This window comes from Cavia porcellus, unplaced genomic scaffold (assembly GCF_034190915.1).
Source record: "Cavia porcellus strain 051 isolate PalLab524CR breed Dunkin Hartley unplaced genomic scaffold, mCavPor4.1 scaffold_7, whole genome shotgun sequence".
NCBI classification, from domain to species: Eukaryota; Metazoa; Chordata; class Mammalia; order Rodentia; family Caviidae; genus Cavia; species Cavia porcellus.
This window is the reverse complement of record NW_026947490.1, coordinates 14,155,309-14,166,627: the sequence shown is the minus strand read 5'-3', so window position 1 is coordinate 14,166,627 and position 11,319 is coordinate 14,155,309.

Here is an 11,319-nt window from a genome sequence, read left to right as displayed (position 1 = left end):
CTATCCTAAAGAAAGAAAGAAAAAAAAAAAAAGTGGACTCTCCAAGAAAAGGAAGGGATGTGCTACAACAGTGGTTTTCAAGTTTTGAGTCAGGATCCACTAATGGATCAGTTTGTTGCCCAGCATTTTAAACACGGAAAAGATAGACTGCAATAAACCAAATAGAAGGTATCTGAGAATATCCAAATAAGCATTGCCTCCTGACACAGCTAAGACTGCAAGACAAATGTGTGTGTGCGTACGCGTGTGTGCATGTGTGTGTGACATGCATTGGAATGCAATTAAAAATGTGGGGCTAGGGGCTGGAGATTTAGCTCAGCGGCATAAGCGCCTGCCTCGCAAGCAGGCAGTTGTCAGTTCGATCCCTGGTACCGATAAAAATGAAAAAGACAAAAAAAAATGTGGGGCTCATTCAAAAACCATGGAAGTTACTGCAAAAAAGGTGAAGCTGAAGAACAGGAGGCAGATCTGTCCAGGCACTGAGACTCTTCCTCCCTGGGCCTGACCTTGGCCTTCTTTTACAGAATCTCCCTTGCACTTTGATGCACAGGACTGACTAACACCCTGGTCTGATTCTTTTTTATGGGGAGAGTTTATTGAAGATCAAACTCATGACCTTGCATTCGCCAGGCAGACTCTGTGCTACTGAGCTACGTCCTGGGCCCCTATCTGTAACAAAGCATGGGGAAGTCTTGGCTTTATTTTTTGTGGTACTCAGGATCAAACTCAGTACCTTTATACTGAGTTATACACGCGGTCCATTTAATCTTTTTTTTTTTTTTACATTTTTGAGACAGGATCTTGCTAAGTCACTGAATTGCCCTGCCTAGGTTGAACTTGCAATCCTCCTGTCTCCCACACTGCTGGAATTACAGGTGTGCAACATCACTCCTGGCTAGGATGGTAAGATTCTTCCCTCTGATTCTCTCCCTCTTAGGTCTCTTCCCCCATGAATCCTTGGCCATGAGGAAAAAAGTAAACACAATATAATAGAGAAGTAGGAAACTGAATCCAACCCATTTATTTCCAAAAAAATTGAGAATGAGGTTTTGGTGAAGATGAACTAGGAAAGCACAGAACAGTCAATGGCCTAGAAGACCCAATTGAGGGACAGTTGTGACAGGAGCAGCTTAACAAGAAGGGTACGGAAGGACAGCAGGATGCAATGAATGTTTGAATAAGCCAGCAGGTCCCAGGAAAGAGCCCAGCCTGCAGGGGCCTGTGGAACCATAAGGTGAAGGTACTAGGTGGGGGGTACGTGCCCCAAGGGGCAGCTGCAAGACTCAGTGTAGGCAGGGAGATTGTGAATTTGAGTCTTCATCAAGAGACTCTCAGTCTTCACGTCTCACCCCCAACCATGAGAAGTCTGCTGACCTCCGCTTACAGGAGGGCACAGTGCCTCTGGAGCACAGAAGCAGGGCGAGGACAAGGGCTCTCACTGGCCCTGAGACAGCTCTTCATACAATTCTGCTGTTTTTTAGGTCTCTGTCTTACTTCAGTCTGTGTATCTTATACCCTTTTGGGATTCTGTCACATACTTTTGGATGCTTCTTAGCTTTTCCTCTGCTGCCTCAAAATAGCGTTTTCTTCTCTCTTCTAAACCAGTTACCTTTCCTCCATGTGCTTTCCAGCTTCCTAAATGCCGCCATTTTCTTTTTGTGGGTTATTTTTTCCTTTTATTTAAAGAAAATTCCTTACTCTTGTTTTAGCAGGGTTCTGGGAGGGACCAAAAGTAAACACATGTCATGAATGCTCCTCTTTACCTCTGACTTACTTTCATAATTATAAAAAACAATCATACTGTAATTCTTTCCCCCACACAGAAACATGTGCTCTCCATGGTGTGTGAACAAGGTATCCCACCCAGCCTCATGCCTTTGGGCAGACGGATGGAGCCCGCAGGCAGGTGTCCGCAGGCGGGTGTCCAGTCCCGCAGGCAATTTGCTCCCAGCCATGCATACCCTCCTGGTCAGACCCCCGGGGACTCTGTGCCTTTCAATGAAAGTTAACACCCCACTGGGAAGAAAATCACCAAACTGTCTTATGAGCGCTGCACCCCATAGGCAGAGTAGAATCTTCATCCATTTAAAATCAAAAGTTTGAAAACATTCCTTCACTATGATGTGCACATATGGAACCCAAATAAATGATTTAAGAAAATAGCCTCCTAAGAAACTGTAATTCCTTCATGATTAAGTAAAATGCCATCTAGTTAATCCTTCCTAAGGCTTTGATTACTAAAAAAAAGTAGTTTCAGATGTTTCGCCATCCCATACAGAAACCAAAAGTGTAATAGAGATAATCCTAGAACTGAAGGACTTCAGAGGTACAAAGGGCTGTTCCTACCAGCTGGTTCTAATCAGGAAAACATCCCACATGGGAACTGCGTTGGGACAGATACCCTGAGAACAGGGCCCAGGCACAGGTACACTTGCCAAATTTCCCACATAGCTCCACCAGTTTCCAGGAATGATCTACCCATCTTCATGACCCTCTTGCACTCAGGCTGATACCAGCTCAAAGAACTTGTGTAATTCACTAGAGATGTTCTGTGGCACACCCAGCAGAGGAAGCACTGCAAAGCAGACTGACATGTGTTCTGGTTCCTTTACACCACAACTCATTCTTTTGCTTACTCACTTATTCTTTTAATAACAATGTATTAATATTCATTGTGTCCTAATAATGATACAACATTTATTGAGCACTTACAATGCATTTGGCAGTATTACTACTTAATGGGTGTTATCTATTTAATCCTTACAACAGTTTTATGGGTAAGTACATCTACTAGCTCCAAATTATGAGTAAAATATAAAAAGACAGCACAGAGAGGCAAAGTAATGTGCTCAAGGCACATAGCACATATATGGTAGTATTCAAATGCAGCCCTGAAACCTAGGTTATCTTCCTAATTTCTGCGTATCAAGTGCCTCCTAGATGTTATATATCCAAAGGTCACAGAAACAGCACACACTGGGCCCTGAGAAAGTAGTATTCCAACCCAACACAGGAGGCAGGGTGCAGGGGGGCACTTAGGTATCATCAAAGCATAGAAGGCTGTTCTCATCCCAGATGTTGGAGTCAGTAAGCTAAGCCTTTAATGGCTAAAAGTGGGTAGGGAATGTGTAAGGGCTGGGGGAAGAGTCCAGGCAGCAGAAATAACAGAGTAACCATTGGAAATGCCATAGAAGGGCAATGGGCTCAAACGTTAGCACATACATTCCAGTGACAAGACCAGCTGTTGTCTCTTATCTTTAAGACTTTAGTCTTAAAGATAAGACTGGGATTCCCCATTCCTCTAGGTGCTGGGATTCCCCATTCCTCTAGGTGCCAGAAATAATCTCTGTCAATACAAAGGCTGAGTTGACCTTTGCCCTGGAACCATGTCTTCAACTGGGGACTTTTGTGGAATCACGATACAAAACTGTCTCTATCACTGGTGCACAGTGTTTTTGCTGATTCTGTTCATAAAGGGGTCCTTGGTCATAGGTCTATAGTTTTTCTCATCAGAATATCAACTTGCTTTAGTGAATCCTATTTAAAATAGAACAATTATAACTATATACTACAATCAAAGTTATTTAAGACATGTAAATTGTTCATTTCTAGAGTGTTCCATTTAATATTTTTGAGCTATGATTAATCATGAGTAAATCAAATCTGCAAAAAGCAAATCCATGGATTTGAGGCACTTCTGTATGGGAAACTGGTCATTAAAGAGGTCATCATTGACTTGATGGGGCAGTTTCAATGGTGTGATAGGGACAAAAGTCTGAATAGGGTATATTTCAGCCCAAGTAACAGCAAAACCATGTCTCAAAATAAAAATTTAAAAGGCTGGAGATATAGCTCATTGCAAATTTCTGCGTTCAATTCTTAGGACCACAAAGAAAGAGAGAATTTTATTAGCTATTGATGTTGATTTCATACTGTGTCTAACTTAAAAACTAAAGTTATCATAGGTAAGTATATGTAAGAAGACACACATACTCACTGAAAAGCTAATACACTCCTTCACTTCGGTTTAAGGATACACATTCTCTTGGTTTCCTTCCAATTCATGGGGATACCTAACAAGCTACCAGCTCATGAACCTAAAACACACAAATCCTAAAGTGTGCCCCATATTCCTGAATTAAAGTCTATGAAAACTATCACTGTTATGACATACTCACCATAGAAATATACTGTTAACTCCTCCTCCCTCAACCGAGGGAGCAAAATTAAATGGATAATTATTCATTATAAAGCAATCTCCTGCACTAGAGACCAAAGTTAAAATAATAATCTATACACTCATCTGGTCCTTAGTTTTAATTAATTTTCTTTAATATGATCATCAGCACTTAGAACCCTGCACAAATTAGTGCTAATTCATGTCTCTGAAATAGAAGACAAAAGGGTTTTTATGTCTTAAGTACTTTTCTAATTGTGTAACAAAATTAACACTCCTAAACTATTTCACATTAAATTCTACTCTGCCGAGGCTCAGGTTAGGTTTCCCAGTGGAACAAGAATACAGCTTCTGAGAATTGAGGCAAAATGGCTTGTTAAATGAACTTAGAGTCTGAAATACAAATATTTTTGTGAAGTGTTCATATTTTATCAGCCAAACTGAACTATAGCAAATCATCGCACGTCTAAAAAATGTAGAGAAAACTGTGAGGTTCTCATTTTCTATCGATTCGACCTTCTGTTGCTTTAATGGCCTGATCTAAAATGACCTGGCAGGCTCAGCATCACCCCCGGCTCCATGTCAGCAAAAGGACTCACTCTGTCCATCACTGACATGACGCCAACTCTCAGCTGCCACTCACCAGCAGGGGGCACTGCGCCAGGGCTTTTTAAAAAAATTTTTATTTAAAGAAAGGCTAAACAAAACAGAAAATAGGTAGAAATAGTACATACGTTCAGAGAAAAAAATAAACAGTGAGAAATCACTAGTTGATGTTTTCATTTTACAAATAGTTGTTCAAGGTACAAAAATGGAACACGTGGGAATTCAGAGAGACTGCAAAACGTTCTGTTCAACTGTCCAACAACAACTTAGTAACATGGTTGTCAATCCTATACACTTAAACATACATGCAGGTATCCATATCTTCATTTATGTTGAGATTAAACAAACTAAAGCAGGTTAAAATCATTCTGAACAAAGAATAATAGTATTGCTGGATTTCACATCATGATACTTTGTGATCAGCACTGGGTACTGTAGTGTCTTCTTCTTCTTCTTCTTTTTTTTTTTTTTTTTTGTCTTTTTCCTTTTTATCAGTATCGGGGATCGAACTCATGACTGCCTGCTTGCAAGGCAGTGATGCGCTGAGCTAAATCCCCAATCCTGTAGTGTCTTCTTTTTAAAATTGAATTTAAAGAAAGACTAAACAAAACCGAAAATGGGTAGAAATAATACATAATTTCAAAGAAAAAAACAGTAAGCAATCACAAGTTGATGATTACAGATTGTCTTCTTACAAATAGTTATTCAAGATACTAAAGTAAAGCCTATAAAGTGGGGATTCAAACAGTGATATTACAACCAGTTCTGTTCAACTATCCAACAAAAACTTAGAAATATGGTTATCAATCTTATACACTTACACATAACATGCAGTTACCCATACCCTCAATTATGTTGACATTGAATAAACACAAGCAGGCTAATATCACTCTGAACAAAGAATAATACTATTGCTGGGTTTCACATTGTGACACTCCAGGATCAGCACTGGGTATTTTAGTGTCTCTTTTTCTTCAAAGTATCTGTTCATTTCATCATGTGTCATAAGGTCAGTTCTCATAAACTGTTTATAGATTCCACACATGCATGAGTCTTAACATGTATTTTTTTTTAATTTTGAAAGTAGTAAAAATGCAACAGCACAAGACAGAACAAAGCCAGTCGAGACAATGCAGTGAAACTGGTACAGGATTTCACAGTAGGATACTGGGATAGTAGTAATAAGTACTATGGTATATCTCTTTAACTTAACAATAGTTGTCCAGTCAATTAGGTATTGTAAAAATGAAACCAAAAATAGAACATTATAAAACCAATTGAGAATACTGAATAGAGCAAAAGAAACATAACAAAATAGTGAAAACAACCTCTGCCTTCAAACCGAAGATAGAAGGAAATCCCCCATATTTGCTATACTGCATATGGTCATCCTCCCAAGAGATGCTGAAACATCTATCCTCAGTAGCTATGGGGGGAGGGAGCAGGCGGGAGAAGGGTGCTTGATTTTCAGCCCGAGTAGCAGTAGGCTCACAGGTAATGGCTCTCCTCTAGGCCCAACCTGCAGGTGCTTAATAAGAAGGCAGGTGAATAAGCTGCTTGAGTCCCTCCATGGCCGGATTTCTGGGGCTCTGTTCTCCTCCTGGCCCGACCTAGAGGTGCTTACCAAGAAGGCAGATGAATAAACTTCCTGAGTCCGTCCATGGCTAGATCTCTGGAGCTCTGTTCTCCTCCGGGCCCACATTGGAGACGCTTACCAAGAGGGCAGGTGAATAAGCTGCCTGAGTCCCTCCATGGCTGGATCTCGGGAACTCTCTTCTCCTTCTGGCCCACATCACAGGCACTTACCAAGAGGGTGGGTGAATAAGCTGTTTGAGTCCCTCCATGGCCGGCTGGAGCTCTGTTCTCCTCCTGGCCCACGTTGGCCAGGGCTTTTCTTAGGTGAAAACCACTCAAAAGCTGAAGATCCCGAAGCATGGATTTCAGGAGAATGAAAAATTCCTGGTACTGTCTCACACAACTACACCCCCACACAATTGGTGGGGAATCTCCAAGTACATCTCAGCGGAAATATCCACTGTAGGATTTCTGAGGCTGTAGTATGTCTCAGAATCATCAATAAAATGGCATCGTGATGATTCATAAATACCAAGTCTTTCTGGGGAAATCCTTTCCTTGCATGAATGTTATTAAAAGTGTTGTACCAAACTCTTCTCATGAAGACTGCTTTGATTCACAGTTCATTAAGCTCAGATGTAAGCTAGGAAAGCATCCAAACATGCAAGTGGGGAAAGTGGTCCCACTGTCAATATTTAACACAAACTAAGTTAAGCAATTAACCTGCATTGCATATCACATTCCTTAATACTAAAAGAAGATTACCAGGATAAGGGAAAACTAAGAAGCACTGAAACATGAGAAGATAATACGAAGATAATTTTTAAATCATAAAATTTATAAAAGGAAAAAATTCAAATCAGAACCTCAGAGTCACAAAGGACCTGTCATGACCCTGTGATATCTTTACATAAGTGTGAAACCCTCAGCAGAAAATCCATTCTCAATGATTGCTTCCAAGAATCACCCTCTGGAAAAATCTAGTAGAATAAAACATTTGCCCCAAACACACACTTAGGTCTACACTTTGGTAACAATTTTTCTTTACTAGGAATTGTACACAGGGCTTTGAGCGAGGCAGGCAAATGCTCTAAAATGAGCTACATGCCCAGCCTTTTAAAAATTTTTATTTTAGACAAGGTCTCACTCAGTTCCCCAGGCTAACCTCAAACAAGAAATCCTGGTTCCTTGGCCTCCCAAATAGTTGGAATTATAAAGTGTGCCATTGTAGCCAGTTGAAAATGTTTGTTTCAAAATTTGGTAACTTACCAGTTAAAAACTCACTAATGGGAGTGGGGATCCTGGCCAGGGGTAGACACCGGCACAGGCCAGGCTGGCGTGGGCACTGCTGCTGGCGATCCTGATCAGAGGAGCAAAGATGGCGGATAGATAACAACTGGCTACAGAAGCTCCCTGAGACAATCAACTTAGAATTCAACGTAATACAGAGTGGGGAGCCCCAAACAGAGGGAGATGAATTCTCTCATCCCAAGAAGAAATTAAGGTGACTTACCAACCATCCGAGGTACCACTGTGACTGGATGAGGTCCCACCATGACTTGCCAAGGTCCCACCACTCTGACTCACTGGAGGCACAGTTGTGTTGAGTTCAGGGGTGGGCAAGCCAAATGGAGGGCTGAGTTGGCAGACTGCCTGCATCAACCTGTGGTGAGTGACAGGAGTGGAGCCATTCCATACAAAGGGGGGCTCCAGCGGATGACATTCTGGGACTGGCAGGACAGGCAAGCACAAAGGGCAGCAGTGACTTCAGTCCCTTGTTCCATGCCGAAATGGGATTGGTAGAGTAAGCTGGATCACGTGACCTGGCTGAGAACCAATAGGTTATCCCAGGTCAAGTCCCTGCAGAGGTGGTGCATACTAACCACACTGGCCCAATGGGGCCTCAGAGGTTTGGCTGGCACGGAGGGGAGGTGGTGCAAAGTAATACAGTAGTGCAGGCCACAAGTAGGTTGACTTATCCAGAGGGGAGGGACCAGCATACACTGTCGCTGTCTGCAACTCATTAGCACACTTCAAGTGGGAAGGGTCACCTAACCAGCACACTTCAGAAGAATTGTAACCAGTAAAGAAAGAAACTGGGGCCTCCTGGAAGAAACAAAAAAGATGGGAAGAGGAAGCAAGAACAAAAAGTCCTCAGGCCCCAACTCTGAGAACACTGACGTAGGACAGGTAAATACAAAGGAAAATGAGAATAGCAAACATGCAATATCAGACACAGCGCCAGTGGACATAAAGAGATATATTTGGGACCTCATAGATGAGTTCAAAAGGGAAATAGTTAGCCAAATAAGGCAAGATATAAGAAGATTAATAAAAGAGATACTAAGCACCCCTCAAGGAGACACAGATGGAAGAATGGAGGAACTCAAACAAGGAGAGAACCATTCGATGAAGAATATTTAAAAAAAATATAGAATACATGAAGCAGATTCAAAGAGATCACCAGGAAATTAAAAACTCTATGGAAAGATGGCAAATCAGCTTGAAAGAAACTAAGGATAGATTATCCAAACTGGAGGACAATTTTACAATATGGAAATATGAAAGGGAAAACTTTTTAAAAATAACAAGGAAACAAGCAGTAACAATACACAGGCTAGAAGATGACAAGAGGATCTATAACTTGAGAATAAAGAATGTGAATGAAGAAGCTGGGATACAAACAAAGGAACTGCAAAGGCTAGCCACAGAAATAATTAAGGAAAACTTCCCAAACATAGGAAAAGGAAATGATATTCTGATATATGAGGCATATAGAACTCCAGCCACCTACAACCAAAACATAGCTATACCCAGGTATATAATAATCAAGATCCCAGAAATTCAATATAAGAACAGAATATTAAAAGCTATTAGAGGCAAGAAACAGATAACCTACAGAGGAAGGCCCATCAGAATAATGGCAGACTTCTCAACACAAATTATCCAGTCAAGAGGAGCCTGGATATTCCAAGCCCTGAAAGAAAATAACCTCCATCCCAAATAGATATACCCTGATAAACTGTCTTTAGAAATTAATGGAGAAACAAAATGCTTCCAAGACAAAGAAGAACTTGAGAAATTTGCAACCACCAATGCATCTCTGCAGAGAATACTGCAGGGCATTCTAGAGAGAGAGAAAAGTACTAGGATTCCAGGAACAATGGCAGAGAGGCCTCAATGAATGGAGCAGAAAACAGAATGAAGAAGACAAGCAGACAACTGATGGCAAAAAATGAGCATATCCAAAATGAGGCAGAGAAGGTTGGTTATAATCTCTAATGTAGATGGCCATGATACACTAAATTTTTAAAAAAGAACTACACCTAGAGTAGATCAGGAGGTAAGGTCCACTGAGATGCTACTTATAGGAAATATAATTAACATGAAAAAGAGTACATGGACTGAAAATCAAATATGAGAAAACAATGCTCTATGTGACAGAGAATCAGAGGATAATAGGGGCAACTAGACAAGTAATTGTGGATAGGTTGGAAACACAGGTTTTAATAGGTAAAGGAATACAATTAGAGATCAAGACCAGGAGAGAGAAGGTTTGGAACCACTTAGGTAAATAGCAGGTTGCCCCACCACCACCAATTTAAAACCAAGGGTCTTGGTGAGACCCAAAAATACACAGTGTAACCTGGGGAAGTGAAGGCAGAGGGAGAGTCTTAAAAAAGATGGCAGAAGATATTTTTAATTGTGTATCAGGATTTAAAACCCACATTACTCACACCACTCTGCTTAGATAGATTGTATTCTGTCCCAGCTTGTCTACTTGCATTAGATTTGAGGGCGCAGACAGCTATCCCAAAAACATCAGGATATAGCCCAGTAATCATCTTTAATTTCCTATTATCTTAATCTGGAGCCCTGTATGACTTATAATGTTTTATCATGACTGATCTTAGTTAAATCTGGTTTGTTTGATTGCTGTTTGGTATTGACAGATTTTATTCAAAACTGATGTGATTGATAGTATCAAGTATGAGAGTATAGGCAACTATACTGAAGATGACAAAACTCACTACGATACACATTCTGGTTTGATTACTGCCTGTTTTTGAAGTTTTATACTATATACAAAGTTGTGTTTTTATTAATACTGTTATGTACTGATATATTCAATTATACTCTGTCTAATGATATAGCCAATTCTATTGAAGATAACAAGAGACAACACAGGAACTATGGTAGAACTCCTTGTACAATGATCTTATATGTCTTTTTTTCATGTGTATATAGAAATATTTGTTTTGTCTTGCTTCTCCCTCTAATATAGAAAGGATAGAAATACATGTTAAGACTCATGCATGTGTAGAACCTATAAACAGCTTATGAGAACTGATCTTATGACACATGATGAAATGAACAAATACTTTGAAGAAAAAGAGACACTACAGTACCCAGTGCTGATCCTGGAGTGTCATAATGTGACACCCAGCAATAGTATTATTCTTTGTTCAGAGTGGTATTAGCCTGCTTGGGTTAGTTCAATCTCAACCTAATTGAAGATATGGATAACTGCATGTATGTTTAAGTATATAGGATTGATAACCATATTGCTAAGTTTTTGTTGGATAGTTGAACAGAACTGGTTGTAGTCTCACTGTTTGAATCCCCACTTTATATGCTTTACTTTAGTATCTTGAATAACTCTTTGTAAGAGGACAATCTGTAATCATCAATTAGTGATTTCTTACTGTTTATTTTTTTCTTTTAAAGTAAGTATTATTTCTACCTATTTTCTGTTTTGTTTAGTCTTTTTTAAAATAAAATTAAAAATAAAAAGACACTACAGTACCCAGTGCTGATCCTGGAGTGTCATGATGTGAAATCCAGCAGAACTATTATTCTTTGTTCAGAATGATTTTAGCCTGCTTTAGTTTGTTTAATCTCAACATAAATGAAGATATGGATACCTGCATATGTTTAAGTGTATAGGATTGATAACCATA